Below are 25,921 nucleotides of genomic sequence, written 5' to 3'. Positions count from 1 at the left end.
AAATGGGAGGAGAGGGAGGGGAAGACATTGGAGGGGCTTAAAATTTGTGGTTGGCAAAAATTGTTGTAAGGAATGAGAAGAAAAAGAAATGGTTTGGAGGGTGGTTAACTTGTGCATTTAACAGTAAATTTTTTTATAATAATTTTTGTCAAACACAAATTTTTAATGAATGATTTGGAGGGTGGTTAACTTGTGCCTTCAACAGTAAATTTTTAATTTCCTAAAAATGGAAAGAAATGAAGGGAAAGGAAAGGAGAGGCTTGGTGTGTGATTTTCAGATGTCAATCTTGCCCTTGATTAGTAGATTTAGCAGTTGCAGAGAGAGAGGAGGGCAAGCTTGAGAGTTGAGAACGGCAAAGCTTGCTTGCGAACGGCGAACCCAAATTGGAACAGCGGGCGATGGAAACTGATATGGGTTTTGATTTTTTGAACAATCTGATATGGGTTTTGATCGATATGGGTTTTGATTTTTTGAACAATCTGAAATTGGGTTTTGATTTTTTGAACAATCTGAAATGATGCCGATATGGGTTTTGAAGTTTTAATCCTTGCATACAAATATATAAACTGAAATATATGGGTTTTGAACTTCTGATTCTTGTAGTAGTTTGTAGTTACAGAGAGAGATAAGTTCGGCGTTGAGAACGAGAATAGAGAGATAGAGTTGAGAACGAGAAGAGAGAAGGAGTTGATTTGCCCTAAAACAATGGAGGCTGAAATGATTTGCCCTAAAAAAAAATTCGTACGAGACAAATATATATATATATATAAATAAATTTATATTTTAAAATATAAAAGGGCATAATAGTAAATTTATTAAAATAATTCTCCTTACTATCCTTTCCTTTCTTTCCCCAAACATGATTATTATTCTTCCTTTTCTTTTCTTTCATTAATCAATCAAACACAATACCAAATTAAAATTATCATTCCATTCCCTTTCATTCCCTTTCCCTCATAACTAATGTTATCATTCCCCTTCAAACCCACCCTACCAAACATAGTCTAAGCATACTTGTTTTTTGTCACAACACTAGTGGGCTTGGAATTTCAGGGATTTTTTTTTTTTTGGCACAATTAGGGTTTGGCCCTTGAATTTTTAAATGGTGCTACATTTACTTACATTTCAACAGTGAAAGGCCCTACGAGTCGACTAACTTGTTAAAAAAAAGGCCAAATTATACAAAGAACCCCTTAGGTTTTCAACTTGTACATGTGGATAAAAGATGGTCACAATATAACAGAAAAGTCCAAATTAACTGTTTGTGGTTAGTGTATTAATATGAATTTACATTTTTGTCCTTAGAGTTAAACTATTTGTTTAATAAAAAAATCTAAAATATTTTGTGTATTGTTAAAGTTACAGTTTTGCCCCTAAGACTCCATCACCAACTTGCAAAAACCACAAAATTATCTACAACAGAATCAATCACAGACCCAAATACAATATCTTTTATTTTTTTATTAAAAATAAATACTTTAATTTTTAGTCAAACGGTCAATATAGACCTTTGTGTAATATTGTTATAACTTCTATCTACATGCACAATATCAAAACCTCGTGGGTGATTTGTGTAATTTGCCCTAAAAAAAAATATGTCCAACCAAGTTTTATGGAAAGTTGCATTCTCAAAAGGGATTTTTAAGTCATTTAATGATATTATATGAGAGGCTAAGCGTTATAGGGTTGAGATTTCGCCCCATACAGGCAGCCTACATGGTGCACAAATGGCTATCAGGAGCACACTACTTGCGGCAGTGGTATTTTCGTAAATATGTCAAAAAATGAATTTTGGAGCTTGGTCATGCAAAAATTATTGGAGCTTCCTTAAAGTCTTAGAAGTCTACTGGTGAAGATGGATTTCAATTTGGAGATCCAAAGAATTTAATTTGCCTATTATGCCTCCTCGGATATAGAGTATGTCTACTCCTAGCAGAGTTCCGGTTTGCCCTTCTACATTAGAAGGGAAGGGTATGGAGTTGAAGCCCCTCCCCAGTATTATCACCATTCATCATGGCAATGGTTTGCTATGCATGGAGCAAGTGTTGGGGGCTTAGCCAACGTACTTAAGTATTGCATGCACCACCCCAATGTGGTGGTTTAATAAGGACATTTGGTGGCACGCCGGTAACACCAGGGACAGGCTGTGCGTGCATGGCGCGAGAGCGTGGGCATGTTGTGGGTGCACCCATGAGGTGTATGCTAAGCCCACGTTCGCGAACCTGCTTTCACCGGCAAGCTCCAAGCCTTGTGTATAGTTCAGCAGACCAACGCATATGGGTCATTAGATTGTGCTAACTTACCCATAGGCAAGGTTATGGGTCAGACGGACTCAAAGTGTGGGCATGGCACGACGCTATGCCCCCAACAGACCAGGGCGTGTATTAGGTTTGGTCAATGCTTAGGTTATGGTTCATATTGCAAAGAAAGGAACATCAGATTGGTTGGCTTGACTCAAATAATGCAATTCATGGACTATTGCTCGACAAGTGGTTCGGGTTCAATGGTGGTTCCAGCAGTTGGTAGTGGTTGTTGAGCATTTCCTCCATATATGCACACATGATATAGTAGTGGAGTTATGCTAGCAACCACCCATGACAGGTGGCATTCTCTAAGGGTTGACAATACATAACAATTCCCTCCATTTCTGAAAACATGACCATGATCTGAAGATATGGGCAAGTTCTGTGGCGATGTGGTAGTGCTGGAGGGTGCCAGCACAACTCAAGCAGTTGGCAGGAATGCCAGCACGATCCTATAGCGGAGGGGTTTTCTCCACTACCCTTTGTTATAGTTGTAGACAGTTTTGTAGAGTTGTCTATAAATTGTAAGGTTGGGAATCTATCACAAGGATATGGAGATATATTGTAAGCTTGTGTAGACATTAAGGATTCCTTGTACTATTTTGTAAATAATAGTGAAGGTTAGAGGCTTTAGCCTCTGTAAATATTGTGTCCCTTATGCTTTTCTATTTATATGTTGTGCATGTGTTGAGTGGCTGACTAAGTCCGAATTCGAAAGTGTTGTTATTTTTGGCTTAGTGCCATCATAGGATGAGGATTTTGCTGCGAAAATTTGACCGATGTGATAGTTGGTATCAGAGCCCAGTTGAGGGTTTATGGTTGGAGGTACGACTTTAGAACAGTTGAGGGAAAGAGTTACCAGACTGGAGGATTTTGTTAGTCCTCCTCAATCTGATGGCGCGGTTGATCTGTTTGTTTAGGCAGAAAGAACCATTGTTGAGATGCAACAGATGCGAGCAAACTTTGATGATTTCGTGCTTGAGGTAAACTCAAAGCTCTCCATAATTTTAGATAATGTGCTGTCTCTGACAAAAGTCTTTAAGGCGAATTTGAGAGATATGAAGGATGAAGTTTCTCTTGTGAGGAGAACACTTCACAACCAGATGGTTTCTGGTTAGGCACCAGCCTCAAAGATCAAAGTCCCTGAACCTAAGTCTTTTGGAGGCACTCGCAGTGTTCTGTGGGATATGGAGTAGTACTTTAAGGCCGCTCGTGTTCTAGAAAATGAAAGGGTTACAATTATTAGCATGTATCTTATTGGTGATGCCAAGTTATGGTGGCGTACATACATGGAAGATAATGTTAGTGCTGGACAACCCAAAATTGAGACTTGGGATGCCATAAAGAAAGAATTAAAGGATCAGTTCCTCCCCTCCAACACAGCCTGGGTTGCGAGGGAATCCCTCAAGAAGCTGAAACATTCAGGTACAGTTCGAGATTATGTTAAAGATTTTAGTTCCTTGATGTTAGACATAATGAATATGTCTGAGGAAGACAAGCTCTTCAATTTTACGTTGGGGTTATAGACCTGGGCGCAGGCAGAGTTGAGACGACAGGGTGTTCGTGATCTGCCTACTATCATAGCTACGGCTAATGGCCTGGTGGACTTCAAGTTTAATGGTTCTAACAACGGTTCAGAGAACAAGAAGAAATCCAATGGAGGCAATAAGAACAACGAAAAAAACAAGGTTGCCTCCAACAATAACAACAAGAAGAAGGTTGATTATGATGCGACCCGAGCGTGTGCACAAAAAAATGCATAACACTTTGGTTTTGGAAATGGTATCAAATGGGCATCATACTTTAAATTTATATACAAGCCGCTTAACACTTATGTCGTCAAGTATGAAGTGAGAAGGGATCGTTCCTAAGGGATTGAATACGTGTTGGGATTAAACTTGATTTTAGTGTTAATGAGATTGCACAAGAGAGAGAGAGAGAGAGAGAAAGATTTTTGGTGAAGTGATTAAACTAGAGTTCAATTGAAAACATGGAAATAGAAATGATAATGCAAGTAAATTAAACTAAGAATTAAAGAGATAGGAAGAGAATCTTAGGGTTAGGATTCACCACTAAGCTCATGTAATTAACCATTTGCTTTCAATTAATGGGGAAATCATTAGTGTGATGTGGCTATTATCATCACAAATCACAATTGTAAGCACAAATTATCAACATCAAGAATGAATTGTCTACCTAATGACAATTAAACTAAAGTGTAGAACCCATTCAAGACTGCGTCATAACCCACCATACACATTCACAAATGTATCCAATAAGAGCACACATCAATCAAAAGAATAATACTAATTGTAATTAGAAGTATGGATTAATATAATTAAGCACAAATTGCCTACTTAACTACAATTAACTAATAACAAGAAAGCTAATTTGTAAAACAACTCATCAAGATTAAGTCTTTATCCATCAAATTAATTGACAATTGTATCACATAAGTAGTATGTCATGGCCATCACTAAACACAACTACAAGAAGTATCTAGTGTAGAGTATAATTCTAAATCAATCACACATAGACATGCAATTTATATATAGAATCAATAGAAGAATTAATTTGCAATCATCTAGTGAAGAATAAAATCCCTAATTAATCATACATAGACATACAATCAACTAGAGATTTCAATGGAAGAATTTATCAATGCAAGCCCTAATTTGTCAAATCACGCATGTATATATAAAGAAATAACAAGACCATACATTTAATTACAACATATTAATTCCCCAAGAAAAGAAATACAAAGGTTTATGTTACATGAACTTAGGGCTCATCCAAACCCTAAATGAAGAACTAGCTCATGGAGGAGATGATCATGGTGTCAACAAGCCCAATCCCCATCTTTGGCTCTTCCTTCTTCTTCCTTGAATATTTCTCAAAACCCTAACTTTTTCTTTCTTTCGCTTTTTCTACAGAGAACGAAATATCTTACAAAAAAATAAAATGTAAAAATAAAATAATAAAAACTCACTCACCTAATGGGTATTGGTTTCCTTAAGTATAAGCCTTATTGGAGATCAATAAGTTACAAAATCAATCCAAATAAGAAAATCCCATAGCCAAGTAAACAATAAATCCCGCAATGCTGCTAGGGGCTTGGGGATCGATCCCCCAAAAGCATTTTTAGTGGGGTTGGGGATCGATCCCCAGGGGGTATTTTTTTGCACCTTTTTGCCAATAATGGGGGATCAATCCCTAGTGCTAGAAATCTCTTTTAAGCCCTGTTTAACTCCATTTTGGCCCCCAGCTAATCAGTTTGCTTCTTGATCGTTGGGAATATCATCAAAGGCCCAGAAAAAGGTAGAATTGACCGTTTTTGAAGGATAAGCGCACTATATAAACAATGGGCAACGACCTCTTTTTGCCATTTTCTAAGCTTTTTTCAATTGTCTTTACTTGACTCCAAAAATTGCTGTAATGGACCGATTTAAACCCGTTTGAACTTTATTACCCTGAAATACACGTAAACATAAATTAGGACTAAAACATGAAAGCAAGATAGATGCAAGGACTAAAATACCCTAACTTAGGTGCTGAAATGTGCAACATTTAAGCACTTATCACACCCCCAAACTTAGATATTGCTAGTCCCTAACAATGAATTACAGTATGAAAATGAAACAAACATATATACAACTATGAACTAATAAAGTAAATAAAGATAACACCACTTTCGTAGGGATCATATGCAACAAGCCTTTTAAACCCCTAGTGGACGAGTGAAGTCTCGTGAGGGTTTCCAGAAATGGTACCCACAAACATCAACATCTATTTCTTTCTTGAGAAACAACGACACATATCAAACAAGTGTTGAAAGTGGACTACTTCAAGTATGCAAATTTCCGCCATTTCTAAACTATTCTCAACATTTCAACATCATGTAAGCAAAAATGGTCCTCCACACATCAAGCAAGTTAATCATGCAAATTGAATCACTTCTATCATCCTTTTTAAGTGAACCAGCATCAAAATGTGTTGCTATCCTAGCAAATCAAAATCATGGCATAGCCTTACCCTCAAACTAGCATACAGATATAGTACCAATCATCAAGATATTGAATGAACCTTGTTATTCAATTTATTTGTAGCATGCTCTCTTTGTTTTTCTTTTTCTCTATTTTTTTTTATGGGATCTAAGATAAAAGTATGGTGCAATGTAGTGATCTTTTAAGCTTTCTAGAAGATCCATTAACAAACGTTAGGTCAATGACTCCCAAACTGGAAGGCTTTAGGGCACTAGGTGTAAAGACACCCCTAAGGACTTACAAGCTCAAATCAATTAGGTTACAAATCAAAACAACTCTCATCCTATCATTTCCCGCTTTCCCACATTGGCGAGAAGCACTCACTTTTCTTTTCTTTCTCTTTATCTATTCCTTTCTTCTTTTTTTTTCTTTTTTTTTTTTTTTTTTTTTTGTGATGGCCCTCCATTTTTCATGCGAGAGTTCGGTGCTTAATGAGGCACGGATCCCGATTACTTCGTAAAGGGTTTGTTATTTAGTATGCAAGGTCATTTCTCAAGAATGAAAGCTTTCAAAGTCTGTTAGCTCAATTAGAATATAACCAAAACATTATTCAACTAGGCATGTACCCCACAAATTGAATGTTGTTGTGCGCAAGTGCAAGTGTAGAATTCTAGAATCAACTCTCAAAGCAATTTCAACAAGCATGATGATGTGGACCACAAGAGCAAGCATAATATCAAAAATTAAAAATTTACCCCTAAATGGCATCCTAGAGCATACAAGAAGTATTAGACTCTAACAACTTGCTTTTCAAAGGCATTATGCTTCAAAAGTTCGAAATCATTGCCAAATATATCTTAAATCTCAATCATGCATTTAAAAGCTCAACTTAAAGTAAAATGAATCATAATGACCTTACCCCCAAACTTAAACTGTACATTGTCCTCAATGTGCAATGAGAATAATGAAAAATGATGGAAAGAGTATACTGTGATGGCAAAGACTATGAAGTCTGGCAATGATCCATTAGGAAAGATGTCTCCCCTAAACTTGGATGCAAAAACCTACTGGAATAGCCACACTAGCAACTCACATCAAATATCAACATGGGAGTAGAATCAAACATTCCAAAACAATATAAAATACGATGCAAAGAGATATGAGATCATGCCCAAGGTAAAAGATGACATCATGCTGATCGGTTGGTCAATTAAACATCAACCTTCGCAATAGCACGAATCATTGTAAAATAGGGCTATTGGACGGGTAAGTCGAACCACTAGGACTGCGCTAGTCTTAAGGCAACCTAAGTATCTAAAGTCATTTTAGAGTGATGAGGGGTTTATAAAGGGTTTGTGTGTTTGTCACTAAACTAAGAAATTAAAATGCATAAAACAATAGATTGCGATGAAATTGAAGAAGTGAGATACAAGTAGAAAAGACTAGGGAGATGAATCCACACTACACCCTAAGTACATGCTAGATTAGGTCTAAATTTGGGGATAAATAGCATATATGCAATGGTCAAGAAATATGAAGCAACTCCGTTGCTTAATAATCATCAAGAAGTTCACTTAATCAAAACAAGAATGATCCATCAAAAGCTACCATAGTTGAACTACTTAAACTAAGGTGTAGAATCAAATACACTATCTCAAGCAAAAGACCATCAAGCTTTCAATCAAATGGTGAAGCACATGAAGGTAGGAATCAAGTATAAACCATCAAAGGAGGTACCTAAGCAATGGAATATCAAGTTTCAAAATCAACATGCCTTGAAAAACATTCATAGTCTATATTTTCATTGTCACTATGAAAATAAAAGCAATAAGATTGATCCAAGAATCATCAAAGATATGACAATGAACTTACATCAACCATTTACACATTAAAATTCATTACAAGAAGGAATATGCTCTTAAACTATGAAACTACCATACATTATACATTATAGTCCCCAAAAGTATAGCCTAATCTAGAACATGATCAAAAGAGGAGGCTTCATCACCTCCCTAGATGGAGGTTTAGCTCTCCATTGATACAAAAATGGAAGAAGAAGACGAAGAATACAACTTCATTTTCGAGCTCTACTGTAGCAGTCAAGAACACTCTCTTCCTTGCTCTCTTCTCTCCCCTCTAATCTTGTAAGAATGAATGATAACATCTATGTGGTCCTCCCTCTCTCTTATCAAGCTCAAGTCAAGGCTTTCTCTCCTCCAAGGAACACCTCCAACCACTTCATAAAGAAGGAAGATGGCATTGAGGAAACCAATGTGCAAGTGGCTGAAATTGAGCTATTTCCGAGTGCAATCTGCCAGAATTTCGAGCACTCGAAGGGTGGTCTCGTATACTCGAAATTAGTGTAATGAGCAACATGCAATTCTTGCCCATCTCTGACCCACTGTGGAAGAATGACCATAACTTTGTGTTCCAAACTCCGAATGATGATCTGTTTGAAGATTTGGAGAGCTGATTCAGAGCTTTAAAAACTTTATGTTTTGATGAAGACCCAATTCTCAAGTCTGGTTGGTCAAAAATGGGGAGAAAGGCAGCACTTCAGTGCTGCCAGGCAGTTCTGCCCACCTCTGGTAAGAAGATCATAACTCTCTGCTCCGAATTCCGAATGACGAACCACTTAAAGATTTGGAAAGCTGATTCAGAGCTCTAAATCTTTTATGTTATGATGGAAGTCCAGTTCTTGAGTTTGCTAGGTCGAAAATGGCGACAAAAGTCAGGTTCTACTGCTGCCAGAATTTCAGAATTGGCACCCTTTTTGTTCAAAATTCCACAAGGCATCATTTTTGCTTCCTTTTTGCAATTTAACCTGAAAATGTACAAAAACATGCAAATGGAGATAATCTACATAAAATAATCAATTAATGGACTTTGTTAATGTAATTTAGGGCGCTTAAATATACAGTATTCGGCGCTTATCACATGCATAACCAAGCAGAAGGGAATAACGATAACACATATTTTTGAATTTTTTTTTTTTGAATTTATGAATGCATAAATGTACAAAAGGAAAAGAAAATAAAAGAAAAAAAATAAAATAATAATAAAATACAAATTTTGTTTTTGTATTTGTTTTTTTTTTTTTTTTTTTAAACTCAACGAAAAACTAGTGTTTAACATCTTTAGCAAGACGTTGGGGCGACTCACTAGTCGAAAAAATAAAAAATCAGATATGAGACATTCTTATTGACCCGTTTATCTATTTTCCTTAATGGATCTTCTCTCACAACAATGAATACATCTCCCAAAAGAATGATTTGGAAAGAAATGATGGAAGATGCAATTTGTTTCCTTTCATCTACAGTCTTGAAAATAAAGTCCATAATGAGCGGCCTTGCACTTGGCAATGTAATGTCTTTCAAAGACTCGGTTGGATTATTAGGAAACTCAATCTCTTCATCATTTTTGTCAACTTCCACATTGATCACTCTCTCCTCATTCACTAAGGTCGCCTCAATGACTTTATGCTTAATATTACAATGAATGTCCTGATAAATTGGATTGGTCTTTGGCGAACTTGCCACTTCTTCCTCTTCTTGATAAGAAAGAGTACTTGCGATTAGAGGAAGAGGTTTTTTTTGAGTTTTTCCATGGCAAGAAGTCTATGATGGCCATGGAGTCTATTAGAGAATTCACTTCATATATGGAGCTTTCAATGTCAAATGCATCCATATTAAAGTGAGAGAGGCATGCCTCAAGAGGATCTTCAGAAGGAATGGAAGGAATGACTTCTTCAACAATTTCATCCAAGACATTCACCATGAAACACTCGCCTTCATTGATGAGATGTTGGCTCGTCTTGAACACATTAAGCTTAACCATCATATTGCCAAAAGAAATGTCCATGATGCCGGACCTATAATTGATTGTCGCATTAGCAGTGGCAAGGAATGGTCTTCCTAAGATTATTGGAATGTAAGTGGTATGATTGGGAACCGGCTCAGTGTCAAGCACAACAAAATCAACCGGGAAATATAATTTGTCATCTTTGATGAGGATGTCCTCAACAATTCCCCTTGGTTGTTTTGTAGACCTATCGGTGAGTTGAATAACTACCGAAGTTGGCTTAAGGTTTCCTAAACCTAATTAAAGATACACGGAGTAAGGAATAACGTTAACACTAGCCTCTAAGTCAAGAAGAGCCCTTTTGACCTGATGGTTCTTTATGGTACAAGAGATGGTTGGCGCGCCTGGGTCTTTGAACTTAGGTGGGGTGTTAAGCTTAATGATAGAGCTCACTTGCTCCATGAGAAGCACTTTCTTTGGGCTTAGTCCCTTGTTCTTCCTTTTTTGAGTACACAAGTCCTTCAAGAACTTGGCATATGGTGGAATTTGTCGCATAGCATCAAGAAGAGGAAGGTTGATTTTAACTTGTTTAAAACCTTCCATCATGTCATGGATTTTTCCTTCTTGCCTCGAAAATAGAGTAGAGTTTAAAGCTTGAGGAAATGTAGTTTTTAGCTCATAAGGCTTCTCTACATGGGAGGAAGATGATGATGATGGAATTTGCTCCTTAATGTGACCATTTTTCCCTAGTGAAGTAGGAATGGAATTGAGAATGGTAAATGGGCTAACACTTGGTTGCACCGGAACACTAACTTCATTAGGTCTCTCAACTTTGTTATCAATTTTTCTCCCATTCCTCAAGGTGGAAATGGAGTATGCCTTTTGGTTTAGCTTGGGTTGAATAGGCCCTTTCCCTTTCATTGATTGAGCCATTTGCCCTATTTGGGCTTCAAGCTTTGCAATTGATTGAGAATGTGAATGAAACACTTGATTTTCCTTTCGAAGATCACCCAAAGCTTCCAAAACCTTGTCCTCAAAAGTGAAATTTCTAAGAGGGTCTTGAGGTGGATGAGAGTAAGATTGATGATTTGAAGATTGAGGATTGGGGTATCGATTTACCTTTGGAGGAGGATAAGATGGAGAGAGGTATGCGTAAGTGTTTGCATTTCGGATATGGGGAGGCACATACTTTTCTTGGGAATTTTTATGAAGAGGAGGAATGATACCTCCTCCTTAATTTCTCCAAGAAAAGTTAGGATCATTCCATCCGGAATTGTAGGAATTAGAATGGATTACTTCCCGGATGAATGAAAACGGTATTGACTTGGTCTTGATACTCACTCAGAAAACTTTGTCCAAGAGGACAATTGGAAGTAGTGTGAGTATAACTAGAGTAAGTCATGCACATCACACTTTGAGAATGGAAGGAGTTGGATGATTGAATTGTCGGGTTTTGGCTCAAAAGGAATTTATTAAACCTTTGAGTAAGATTTTTGACCTCGGCGGCAATCCCCATGGAACTCTCCACTTGAGAAAGATTGAAGGTTTTCTTCCCTCCTCCATTCAAATTTTGGCCCAATCGGGACGATGAAGAACGTTGCATTGAATTTTTGCTCATGCGATAAAAAAGATGCCAAACATCGTCTTCATTTTTGTCCAAATAGGCACCTCCATATGAAGCATCAACCATACCTTTTTGGGTATCGGATAAGCTTTCATAGAAGTAGCGAACTAATTGCCACTTTGGAATGTCATGATGTGGACACTTCCGTAGCAAATCGTTCAAATGCTCCCATGCTTCATGTAAAGGTTCTCCCTCATTTTGGGAGAATTCACGGATATAAGTTCTTATAGCATCGGTTCTACTTGCGGGGTAAATTTTTTTTAGGAATTCACATTGTAGTTGAGCCCAATATGTGATTGAATTTGCCTTCAAGTTGTTGAACCAATATTTAGCCTTTTCCCGAAGAGTGAAAGGGAAAAGCTTCATTTTTAAGACTTCTTCCGGAAGGTCCATGATTTTCACGGTTGAACAAACTTCCAAAAAATCATCCAAATGTTTATGTGGTTCTTCATTGCTCACCCCATAGAAAATAGGGCACATTTGGATGGTTGCGAGCTTGATTTCATAATGGGTTACCCAAAAGTTTGGCAACCGGATGCATGTTGGTGCATTGTATTTATTTGGAGTATAGTGATCCCAAGGAGATAATTGAGGATTTGGGGGATACACTACATGATCTTGAAGATGGATTGGCATTATTGGAGGTTGTTGCATTTGATTGGGTTATGGAAACACATTAGGATGGGAAATTCTCAAGGGTGGATGCACATCTTGAGGTGGATGCCCATTAAGAGGGTGATACTCACCTATATTATCCATATGCCCTGGATCTTAGAATTGGTTTTCCATTAAGTGTGGGATAATCAAGAATGGGAAGAATTCTCCTAGAAACAACAAACCACAACAACAATTAACAATAATTCACCACCTTCACATACGATGTTCCCATACTCCCATGTTATATCAATGCACAAAATTAAATTGCCTCCACACGGGCCGATGCTTTCTATCAAGAAAGTAATAGCCTCCTTTTGGGCTTATGCTTGGACAAGTATTTAAATAATGTGATAGCCTCGATAAGGGCTATCTCGCAAGCATGTAGAGAATTAAGCAATTATAGTAAAAGAAATTAAAGGAAGCTCACGAAAGTCCCTAGCAACAACATCACAATGGTGCCAAGATTCAATGCTTGCTCCTCTTCTTTTTAAGTACCAAATTGAACAAGAATGATTAGTAAGAAAATAATAATTTAAAGAATACAATCGAATTAGCCCTAATGCCTAATTCAATTCCAACTAAACCGTCAATCCCCGGTAACGGTGCCAAAATTATGATGCGACCCCAGCGTACGCACAAAATAATGCACAACACTTTGGTTTTGGAAATGGTATCAAACGGGCATCATACTTTAAATTTATATAAAAGCCGCTTAACACTTATACCGTCAAGTATGAAGTGAGGAGGGATCGTTCCTAAGGGATTGAACACGTGTTGGGATTAAACTTGATTTTAGTATTAATGAGATTGCACAAGAGAGAGAGAGAGAGAGAGAGAGATTTTTGGTGAAGTGATTAAACTAGAGTTCAATTGAAAGTATGGAAATATAAATGACAATGGAAGTAAATTAAACTAAGAATTAAAGAGATGGGAAGAGAGTCTTAGGGTTAGGATTCACCACTAAGCTCATGTAATTAACCATTTGCTTTCAATTAATGGGGAAATCATTAGTGTAATCATAGATGTGGCCATTATCATCACAAATCACAATTGTAAGCATAGATTATCAACATTAAGAATGTATTGTCTACCTAATGACAATTAAACTAAATTGTAGAATATATTCAAGACTACGTCATAACCCACCATACACATTCACAAATGTATCCAATAAGAGCACACATCAATCAAGAGACTAATACTAATTGTAATTGGAAGTATGAATTAACATAATCAAGCATAAATTGTTTACTTAACTACAATTAACTAATAACAAGTAAGCTAATTTGTAAAACAACTCATCAAGATTAAGCCTTTATCCATCAAATTAATTGACAATTGTATCACATAAGTTCTATGCCATGGCCATCACTAAACACAACTATAAGAAGTATCTAGTGTAGAGTATACACATAGACATGCAATTTATATATATAATCAATGGAAGAATTAATTTTCAATCATCTAGTGAAGAATAAAATTCCTAATTAATCATACATAGATATTCAATCAACTAGAGATTTTAATGGAAGAATTTATCAATACAAGCCCTAATTTGTCAAATTAAGCATATATACATAAAGAAATCACAAGGCCATACATTTAATTACAACATATTAATTCCCCAAGAAAAGAAATACAAAGGTTTAGGTTACATAAACTTAGAGCTCATCCAAGCCCTAAGTGAAGAACTAGCTCATGGAGGAGATGATCATGGGGTCAACAAGCCCAATCCCCATTTTTGGCTCATTCTTTTTCTTCCTTGAATATTTCTCAAAACTTTTTCTTTCTTTCGATATATCTTATAAAAAAATAAAATGTAAACATAACATAATAAAAACTCACTCACCTAATGGGTATTGGTTTCCTTAAGTATAAGCCTTATTGGAGACTAATAAGTTACAAAATCAACCTAAATAAGAAATTCCCGTAACCAAGTAAACAATAAATCCCGCAATGCTGCCAGGGGCTTGGGGATCGATCCCCCAAGGGCATTTTTAGTTCTGTGAATAGTGGGGGATCGATCCCCGGGGGGTATTTTTTTGCACCTTTCTGCCAACAGTGGGGGATCGATTCCCCAGTGCTAGAAATCTCTTTTAAGCTCCGTTTAACTCCATTTTGGACTCGGGCTAATCGGTTTGCTTCTTGATCGTTGGGAACATCATCAAAGGCCCGGAAAAAAGGTAGAATTGACCGCTTTTGAAGGATAAGCGCACTATACATACAATGGGCTGCGGCCTCTTTTTGCTATTTTTTAAACTTTTTCCGATTGTCTTTGCTTGACTCCAAAAATTATGGTAATGGACCGATTTAAACCCGTTTAAACTTTATTACCCTAAAATACACATAAACATAAATTAAGACTAAAATCTGAAAGTAAGATAGATGCAAGGATTAAAATACCCTAGCTTAGGTGCTGAAATGTGCAACATTTAAGCACTTATCATATTACAAGAAGAAAGGTGGAAATAATGCTAACAAGTCCAAGCCAGACTCAAAGCAAGACAACACCAGTGGTGTGAAGATTGGTGGTTATTTCCTTTGCAACAGACTTCACCGGGCAAGAGATTTCCCTAAGAGAGAGAAGCTTAGTGCAATTGTGGCTGAGCCAGAGACAGTGAAAGTGATGTGGATATACAGACTCGTGTCAACCCATTACAGCTTCTAAATGCAATTACAACACAAAAAACCCAACCAGAGAATGGTGGCATAATGTATGTGTGTGCTTTTGTCAACGGAAAAGAAGTTCTAGCCATGGTGGATATAGGTGCTTCCCATAATTTTGGCCTAAAACTGTCTCAAAATACAAGCAAGATCAAGGCTATCAACTCAAAAGCTAAACCCATTCAAGGGTTGGCTACTGTCTCCCTTAAGGTAGGTGAGTGAGAAGGTAAGTGTAATATGATGGTTGTTCCTTTGGACGATTTTGATGTTATCCTGGGCATTGATTTCTTTTTGAAAGCAAAAGTGGTGTTGGTGCCACACTAGGGTGGTATGTTCATCTCAGATGAGGCTTGCCCATGCTTTTTACCTGCAGTGAATAAGGTGTAGAGTATAGATAGAAAAAAAGAAAGGTATTCTTTCTACCTTGTAGGTGAAAGATGGTCTAAGAAAGGGGCATTGCACTTATCTGGCGGTAATGATCGAGGTTAAGCCAGATGTTGTGGTGGAAGTACCAGATTTTGTTACAGACATTCTTATAGAGTTCAATGATATGATGCCTCCAGAATTACCCAAGAAGTTGCCCCTAGATGTGTAGTTGACCATAAGATAGAGCTGGAGCCCGGTTCAGGGCCTCCATCCCAAGCACTATACAGAATGTCGCCTAAAGAATTTAAGCAGTTGGATGATTTGTTAGATGCAGATCTGATCCAGCCTTCTAAAGCTCCTTATGGTGCTTTAATTTATTTTAGAGGAAGAGGGATGGGTCCCTACGGATGTGTGTTAACTATCATGTTTTTAACAAGGTGACGGTAAAGAATAAATATCCCATTCCTAATGCTGCTGATTTGTTTGATCATTTATTAAGAGCATCTTATTTTATAAAGTTAGACTTGTATTCTGGTTATTGGCAAGTTGGAATTACAGATGGTGATGAGTCTAAAACTGCATATGTTACTAGATATAGCTCATATGAATTTCTGGTTATGCCATTTGGGTTTACAAATGCCCTGACTACTTTCTGCAATTTGATGAATGATGTATTCTATGAATTTATTGATCAGTTTATTGTGGTGTACCTAGATGATATTGTGGTTTACAGTGATAGTTTGGAGGACCACTTGAAGCATCTAAAGTGAGTGTTCTCACGGCTCAGAAAGCACCATCTTTATGTAAAAAAGGAGAAATGTGAGTTTTGCCGAAATGAGATCATATTTTTGGGCCATTGGGTTAGCAAGGGCACCATTGGGATGGATGAACAGAAGGTTACAACCATTGTAGACTAGACAGCTCCAACCAAAGTGACAGAGTTGCATTCGTTTCTTGGACTTGCTAACTATTATCATAGGTTCATTAAGGGCTACTCCAAGAAGGTGAATCCTTTATCTGATTTGCTGAAGAAAGATCAGAAATGGTGTTGGACAGAGGATTATGAGAAAGCCTTTGAGAAAGTGAAGCAAGCCACTGCGTCTGAGCATGTGCTAAGACTCCTAGACTTTAGCTTGCTTTGAAGTTCACATAGATGCTTCTGACAGGTCCATTGGTGGGGTGCTGGTCCAGGACAGACACCATTATACATTTGAAAGCTAGAAGCTTAAATATACAGAGCAGAGATACACTGTTTATGAGAAGGAAATGATAGCGGTGGTTAATTGTCTTGATGTTTGGAGGCATTATCTGTTAAGTACGAATTTTGCTGTGGTGATAGACAACGTTGCTAATACTTACTTCAAAACATAGAAGAAGTTGTCCCCAAAGCAAGCACGATAGCAAGAGTTCCTAGCAGAGTTTGAATATGTTTGGGTGCATAGACCAATAAAGCATAATCAGGTTACAGATACCCTAAGTAGGAAAGAGGTGCATGAGTATGTGGTTGCACTCACCACTGTGCACGCAGACTTCCTTGCACAGATTAAGTAGGAAATTATAGGAGATGCTACCTATATCGAGCTACAGCAGTAGATAAGGGATGGTTTGATACACAAATACTGGATAGAATATGACTTAATCTATGCCAAAGGTGGCAAACTCTATGTCCCTAGTCATGCGGGACTTCGAAAAGAATTGATAAGGGAGATACATGACACTCATTGGGCCAGACATTCAGGTATGGAAATGATGCATGTTCTTATTTCACAGAGTTATTACTAGCCAAAGATGGAAGATGACATTGAGGCATATGTCAAAACTTACCTGGTATGCCAACTTAACAAGCTAGAAAGGAAGATAAAGGCAGGATTATTGTAGCCCTTGCTCATTTCAGATGGACTGTCACAGTCAATTTCCATGGACTTTGTTTCTGGTCTCCCAAAGGTAGATGGAATTCATTCCATTTTTGTTATAGTTGATAGATTTTTGAAATATGCAGTGTTTATTTGTAATACCCCTAATTTTAGAAGGATAGTCTCGGTAGTTTATTTTATGGTTTTATTGTAATTTTTGCATTTTTATGTGTTTATTTGGTTATTTCTTTTAATTGCTGTTTATTAATTGAGTTAATTGCAATATTTGTTTTATTTAATTAAATTATTTAATTGAGTATTTGTTTTACTTATTTTCCTTTCTTTAATATATGATTACGTGGAAATATGAATTAATTGTTTTTATTGGTTTTCTTATTCATCATTATGTTTAGGGTTTTAATTTTTCTTCATGGTTAGCCGACTTAGTCTCCTCTTAAGATTAGAATTAGGTTTTCCTTAAGCCTATATAAATATATCATTAGACGTCGGCTTAGGGTTTAGAAATCAAAAATCCTATTCACGTATACAGTGAGACTAAGAGAAACAGAGTGAACTAGTTAGTGTCTCGGCCGTGGATTAAAGGTCGGACCAGGGTGAGAAGGAAGAAGTGTGGTTCGTGGTTGGAACCAAAGGCAATAGAGGAGTCGGAAATAGTAGGAACCGCCGGAAAATCTAGGAAGACAGCGTAGAGATTTTAATTCAAAATCTCACAGGTAAGTTCTATTCCTAACTCTCTCCCTTTGACTCGTGTTTTTTACATGCCTAACACAATTCTAGGATTTAATAACAATTAAATTAAAACTGGTTTGCATGTTTTATACGATTAAAACAGTAGCTGTTCGTGATGTGGTATTTGTTTGATTTTAAATTTTCCTTGCATAATTCTTGTTGTAATTGATGTCGATCAACAAATAATGAATTTTAATATTTTCTGGAACACACTGGACCTAGTTTTAGACACTTAGGAACTTTAGGAATGGAGGACAGATGATCAGAAAGTCTGAAATTAGTCAGCATCGGAGAAGACGGAGGCTGGGAAGAGTGGGGGCGGCTCCACACTTTATTGAAGGCGGCTCCATGTGGGTGGAGGCGGCTCCACATATTTTTGGAGCCTGCTCTACATTTTTTGGAGCCTGCTCTACATATTTTTGGAGCCTACTCCAATGTGGATTTTCATAATTTTTTTTTAGTTTCAGCGAGGGTTTTACTTTGGTACTTGGATTTTGAAGTTTCCAGCTTAATTAGAAGCTATACTGGAGGTTTTCAGAGGTGTCCTAAGCTTATTTAAAAATCCCAAGGGGCCTAGTTAATGCATAGTAAACCACCTTGAATTATAGCTTGAACAATATAAAATTCGTACATAAATTGGTATACTGTTTTTGGATACGGAGGATTTAAATTGTTCAGCATTATCTTAGCAATTTTTCGAGAATGGTTTTATAGTTTAACCATGTTCTAGTTTTAATTGATATATTCTAGTATGCTTACTTGGAATTAATTGATGTTTACATGTATGATTTGCATTATCAATTAATGGACTATGCGGAGTAGTATCAAATAAGCTTGTTAAATTACATAGTTTTATCATGCTTAGTATGGAACAATTGATGTTTATATTTAATATTTTAATTATCAATTGTTGGATGTATGGATTAGTTGATATTTACTTTCATTATCTGTATTATCAACTACTGGATGTATGGATTGTATGCACCGGTATGGGACGGTGGCATACTAGGGACGGATTAGTTTCAAAATACTAAATCCTACCTATACGGAATAAAGGAATGGATTATAAAATAAATCCTACTTATATTTAAGTCAAAGAAGCTGCACATGAATGACTATCTGGATTACTTGTTATTTATGCTAAGTCAAAGAAGCTGCACAAGCTGAATGACTAACTGGATTATTTGCTATTTATGCTAAGTCAAAGACGCTGCACAAGCTGAATGACTAACTGGATTTCTTATGGATGGATATGATAGGACTTTAAATATATTTTTATGGTACTGCGATATAAGCTTGAGTCTTAGAGTCGACGGTTAGGGAACGTATATGCAGTAGGATGTGTAGCTGGTTATGTTAGTTGAGGTATACCCTGTTAGGCTTAGGTACTCATGCCAATTCAGGTGCGTTTATATGTTACCTTCTATTCAGGTTGAGACCTTCTTCGTAGTTCAGTGAGAGTCCCGTAGTGTGGATATATATATATGTACGGACTACTTAGTTATTGTTGAGTTGTTTAGGATGTACATGCGTATCGAGTCTCTGTTCGGATTGTAGTAGGATAGAACTTGTTCGTGGGCCAGACCCACTTCTATTTTTCAGGTCTTCGACAGTTCCAGTCGTAACCTTGATCGTGCTGAGTAGAGACAGTCACTCATTCCTCCGACAACGTAGGATCTCATTTCATGTCTTAGCTTTGGATTTTAGTTCAGTTTTATCTTTTTTATTTGGTTTTTTATTAGGGGTCCACTAGAGATGGATTCCCGAGTTGTTTGAGCAGTGAAGGTTTTGGAAAGTTTGGGATTATTAGATTTTAAGCATTTAATTTTAAAGGATTATTTTAGAATTCTTTCAGCTTTTAATATTATTTTATTCTTATTTCTCTTTTATATTCTGTGTTCATTTACATATTAATTGTTTGATATTCACTCATATTTGGGCTTGGACCTGATCAACCCATGTCTCGGAGTCGAGGGGTATCACATTATTGCAGCATCACATGCCTGCATCACTGACGTTGCAATAGAGTTATTCTTTAAACATGTGGTGAAACATGTTGGCTTGCCTGAGGACATAATCAGCGATCATGATGCACGATTTATAGGCCAGTTTGGACGGCACTCTTCAACTTCATATGATCTGCGCTGATGTTCACCACAGCTAATCATCCACAAATTGATGGTCAGACTAAAGAATAAATTAGCTCATGGAGGTGTACCTAAGGCATTGTGTGACCGCTTCTCAAAAGAATTGGGTTGAGTTGCTCGACACGGCTCAGTTTTGCTATAATTTGCACCGTTCGTCAGTAACAGGTATGGGCCTTTTTGAGTTAGCTACTGGCAGCAACCAAGGATGCTACATAAGGTGGTTGTGCAGCAGGAAAGCGGTAAGTCTCCTGCAGCTTATAGGTTTCCAACGTCCATAACAAAAATGTTTGATGAGGCGTATGACAACTAAGCTAAGGCTGGTCGGTGCATGAAGAAGTATGCAGACCAGCATCGGAAGCCTTTAGATATGGGCAAATTCTACGGCAATGTCACTAGCATGATCCTATAATGAAGGGGTTGTCTCCACTACCCTTTGTTGCAGTTGTAGGTAGTTTTGTAGAGTTGTCTATTAATTATAAGGTTGGGAGTCTGTCACAAGGATATAGAGATATACTATGAGCTTGTGTAGACATTAAGGATTCCTTGTACTATTTTGTGAATAATAGTAAAGGTTGGAGGCTTTAGCCTTTGTAAAATACTGTGTTCCTTGTGCCTTCTTGTTTATATGATGTGCATGTGTTGAGTGGCTGACTAAGTCAGAATTCGAACGTGTTTTTATTTTTGGCTTAATGCCATCATATAGTGAGGATTTTGCTGCAAAAAATTGACCCTGTGACATTAAGCAGCATGGACACATACAAGATACATCACAATACGGCTCTTTACAGAATTTACAACTATGGTGTGTTGAACTTGAAAAGTCGAGTGTATTTCAAAAGGAATTTTAAGTCATTTAATTATATTTAATATAAGACTAAGTAAAATGGACATGGACATGGATATGGATACGATACGATACGATACAAACACGCTGACACGTTAAATTCTAAAAAGATTGGATACAGGTAAATCGTAGACATGATTATATATAAATATGATTTTTTATTTTATTTATATGATTTAATAAAGTGATAATATTTAAAAATTTAATTCATTTTTAACTACTATATTAAGAGTTGCTATTAAATTATTTAGAAAATAAAATTATGTCATTATTGTAATGATTTTTATATCATATATATAGTTATTCCACTATTTTGCCCTAATAGTGTTTGTTGTGGAAAATCTACATATTTATAGAAATATATAAAGGCATTACATCAATTTATTTATACACAATTATTCAAGAGAATGAACAACAACACCAATGAAAGATAAAATAATAATAGTTCCATTAAACTGATTAATACATCAATTGAACTACATAGATATAACAATATTAGAGATACAAAATTTATAATGAATGAGAACATAACTTTAGGACAAGTTTATAACATGAATCATACTAATAATTTATATGTAAATTAAGAATAGATAAAACACAAGTAATGAAATACATAACAATAATTAATCAATAAATAAAATAGAGATTAAGAAATAACAAGCCTAATTGTAGAGGCTTGTATAAACACATTGACCTAAAGTTGATAGTCCTCTCCTTCGTGCGGATATTGGTGAAACTAGTCGACTCCAAGATATAACCCAATTAACTGGCAACGGCGTCTCTTCCATGTGCACAACCATAAGAAGACTAGGTCCAAGTCTATATGTGTCTAGTTGCCCACAAACTCAATATATAAAAATACTCTCAAGAAAGAAAAGATAGATGGAGGATCTAGAATAGGCTCACAACCTTGTACATAAACGTATCACTCTACAACCTTCTCATACCCAAAAAAGAAGGATGGTAGATATATATAGTATAAATCATAATGGTCATATCGTAACTCTAAAAAAATTATGATTGTAACAATAAACAATATAAATACTACGTAACTTATATAATAATATTCATAATAAATAATTATATTAACTATTATTTATGTTTTTATTAAAATATCCATAACAGTCCTTCCTATTTTAATAAAAATATGTAAATATATAATTGAGCAATTTTATATTATGTAATCAGCATAGGTGCTTTCTGGGCCTGAACCTATACTTAGTGTGATAATCTCTATTTGAGGAACCTGAATGAAAAAAGTATTGAATTTGGCCCCTTAAGTAAAACTTCAACATATCACACACATAATATTGACGATAGACTTGGTTTGGCGGGTTAACTCGATTAGTGGCCATGCGCTGGTATCTTGATTCTCATGAAAGCTCCCAGATGATCTCAAGTAATCGAACAGATCACTTCATATTAACGATAAGATGGAGAAAACAGTAGATTTGGAAAAACTGAAAGTTTTCATACGACCAATCAGATCATTTATATAACTGGTTAGATGGGTTCAAATCTTAAAAGTGCGGGGAAATAGGATCTCATCCTACCGAACACATTGTTAATCTTACTGGTCAGATACTTCAACTATCTGAACAAATGAAGCATGTGTTCGATCACTTGACTTCAAGTGACCGCACAGATGAACCATATGTTCGATCAGATGGGCAAAAATTTAGGATAATTTTTTACTGAAAAAGTATTTTTGGCAAGCTTTGAAACCTAATCCAATGCTATTTAAACCTCTATATAATATCTTCAAGGTTTTCATATTAAATATGGAATACATATAAGAGAGAAAAACCTTGTGATCGAAAAATGAACTTACATAGATCATTGTTTCATTCATATCATTTGAGCTTTAACCTTTGTGCTATATTCTATATTTGCTATAGGTTTGTGAGCCTTGATCTGCGCATCAATTATGAGAGTTTTCTTTTACCATTGTTTTAAACATCTTTCTAAGGGTTGGCGCAACCCAGCAGAAGTCTAAGAGATGATTGTTCTCTTAGCAAGAAGATTTAGAAGTGGTGTGCTTCTTGTACCGGTTTGCTCTCCACTTTTAAGGAGAAGCCTTATTGGGTTTTTGGGAAGTCTCAAGAGGGAAAATTGAGTCGAGGAGTAGGATTTTCCGAACCTTGCTAAATCTTGGTGCTCTGAGTTTGCTTTCTCTCTCTCTACCCTCTTTACTTTGTTATTTAAATTTTATTGCATATGTTGCTTATCTATTGACATACTTTCAATAAATCATTTATTGTCTATCTTATATAATCCTTGAATTGAATTATTTGGTATCATTCTACATAGAATTTATTCACCCACCTTTAGAGTCATTTACTAGATAACAATTGGTATCAAAGCCTAATCTCTAGTCTAAAGATTTAATCATCTTAGATAATCGATCATGGCAAATGTTAACGGTACTGCTTTTCAGGAAGGTCAGTCTAACCATAGATCTCGTTGGTTTGATGGAACTAATTACAATTATTGGAAAAATAGAATGATTTTTTTTTTTTCTCAGGTCGTAGACTATTAAATCTGGCATGTCATAATGAATGGACCCTATGTACCCATGAAAGAAGTTGACAAAGTAAACAAGCCTAAAGAAATGAGTGAGAAACTCATCTCCATTAATGCTAGGGCAAAAGTAAATCTAAATTGTGTGCACTCAGTCCAATTGAATACAATAGAGTCTCTACGTGCATCATAGCCAAATAAATTTAGGATAAACTAGAGAGGTCACCTATGAAGGTACCTCTGAAGTCCGTGAATCTAGAATTGACTTACTGATGCATCAATATGAATTATTTCTTATGAAAGAAAATGAATCTGTTAATGATATATTTATTCGATTCACTAACATTATTAACAATCTGAAGCATCTTAGCAGAAATATTTCTAACTTTGATATTGCAAGGAAAATTCTCCGAAGTCTACCTGCAAAATGGGATGCCATGGCAATCGCAATCAAAGAAGCACATAATCTTAACACTTTTGGGATAGATAAACTTCTAAGATCTTTACTCACCTGGGAAAAAACTTTGAAAAGCAGAGAAAGTGAACACACTCAAAAGAAGAATTTAGCTCTGCAAGCAGTCAACTATGATGACACCAATGAAAGAACTGAAAAGGAAGAAGAGGATATTGCTCTCATCACTCAAGCATTCAAAAGAATCCTTCAAACATGAAAGCTTCAACGACATAATCTAGTCAGAAAAGGTGAATCCTTAAATGGACAAAACAGAAGGAAAAATCCAACCTGCTTTTACTGTGGAAAGCCTAGTCATTACAAGTCAGACTGTGCCAAGTACAAAATTCTCCAAGAAAGTAAGAAAAAGAAAGCAGCTATGCAGGCTACTTGGGATGATGAAAAAACCGATATATCTGAAAGCGATGATGAAACAGAAACTGCAAATCTTTGTCTTATGGCAGACAACGATGAGGTATCCTCCAAATCTGAATCTTATTCAAACTCTCTTCCATCATATGATGATATAGTTGATTCATATAATAACTTGAAAGAAGCTTTCACATAACTACATGATGAATTAAGAAAGTCTGTACTAAAGAGTGTCTCCCTTAAAAGAGAAAATCACCTACTCACTCATAGGCTGTCAAAGGCTGAAAGTTAACTTATCTCTTTCAAGAAGGAAAAAGAATGTTCTCTTTTAACCGAAACAACATAACTTGATCTACTTTCTGAAAATAAATCTCTAAACAAAACCGTTGAAGATCAAGTTGACATTTTGGCTAAATTTACTCAAGGTAGAAATAATCTAGAAATTATGCTTAAAAGATAACAAAACTCATTATCTAAAGAGGGATTGGGTTTCAGTCACCATGATAAAAATGCATGTCTACTAAAACCAAGGCCAACATTACATAAAACATTTACTAAAAGTATCTCACCTCCATCATATAACCCACGATTCAATCATCACAAGCATCATAACCACAAACGTTACAACTACCATGCTTTACGACCAATCATTAAACAAATCTGGGTGATCAAAGGAACATATGTATCTAACTAAGCTAGACCCAAAAACAAATGCGTACCAAAACAAGTCACTTGAAATCTATTTTTCAGGTATGGAAGAAATCATCTTCCTCAAGCGACAAATAGTTTCTAGACCGCGGATGCTCAAGACACATGACAGGTGACAAATCAAAATTTCCATCTGTAAAACAACATGAAGGGGGAAATGTTACTTTTGGTGACAACTCTAAAGGTAAAGTGCTCGGAACAGGCTCCATAAGTATATCTTCTTCTTCTCTATCCATTGATAATGTCTTATATGTTGATGGACTAAAGTACAATTTATTTAGCATTAGTCAATTATGTGACAAATGATATAAAGTTATATTTAAATCAACTAAAACTGTCGAACTGGATGGAAAATAGATCTTTACTGCTAATAGAAATAGTAATCTCTATACACTTCTCTTATATGAACTACATGCTCAAGATGTTAAATGCTTTGTCTCATCATCTACTGAGAATAGTTGGCTATGGTATAGACGACTAGGACATGCTAGCATGGATCTTATTTCTAGATTATCCACCAAAGGGTTAGTCAAAGGTCTTCCAAAAACTAAATTCATAAATAATCGAACATGCAGCTCCTGCCAATTAGGTAAACAAATCATATCATCCCTTAAAAGTAAAAAGGATATCACCACTTCCCGACCCTTGGATCTGCTACACATGGATTTATTTGGTCCTGAAAGAACTGCAAGTCTTGGAAATAAATTTTATGTTTCATCATTGTCGACGACTACTCATGATTCACATGGGTCTTCTTTCTTACACACAAAAATGAGGCCCACTATATCTTTTCAAGTTTCTGTAAAAGAGCTGAAAATGAGAAAGAATGAAAGATTAAAAAGATTCGAAGTGATAGAGGGAGAGAATTTGAAAATCA

At 36.1% G+C, this 25,921-nt stretch overlaps 1 non-coding gene across 1 annotated transcript; it reads left to right on the top strand.

The window, feature by feature from the left end:
- Window positions 1-11,836: 11,836 nt before the first annotated feature.
- Window positions 11,837-11,945, top strand: LOC132301911 (small nucleolar RNA R71). The gene has a single exon (XR_009480676.1). It is a non-coding gene; the product is annotated as a small nucleolar RNA R71 (small nucleolar RNA).
- Window positions 11,946-25,921: the final 13,976 nt, after the last annotated feature.

Source organism: Cornus florida, unplaced genomic scaffold (assembly GCF_030987335.1).
Source record: "Cornus florida cultivar Cherokee Brave unplaced genomic scaffold, ASM3098733v1 CherokeeBrave_3.0.0_Hap2_Chr03, whole genome shotgun sequence".
Classification (NCBI taxonomy): Eukaryota; Viridiplantae; Streptophyta; class Magnoliopsida; order Cornales; family Cornaceae; genus Cornus; species Cornus florida.
The sequence above is the reverse complement of the archived record's forward strand: the minus strand, read 5'-3'. Positions and strand labels throughout refer to the sequence as shown.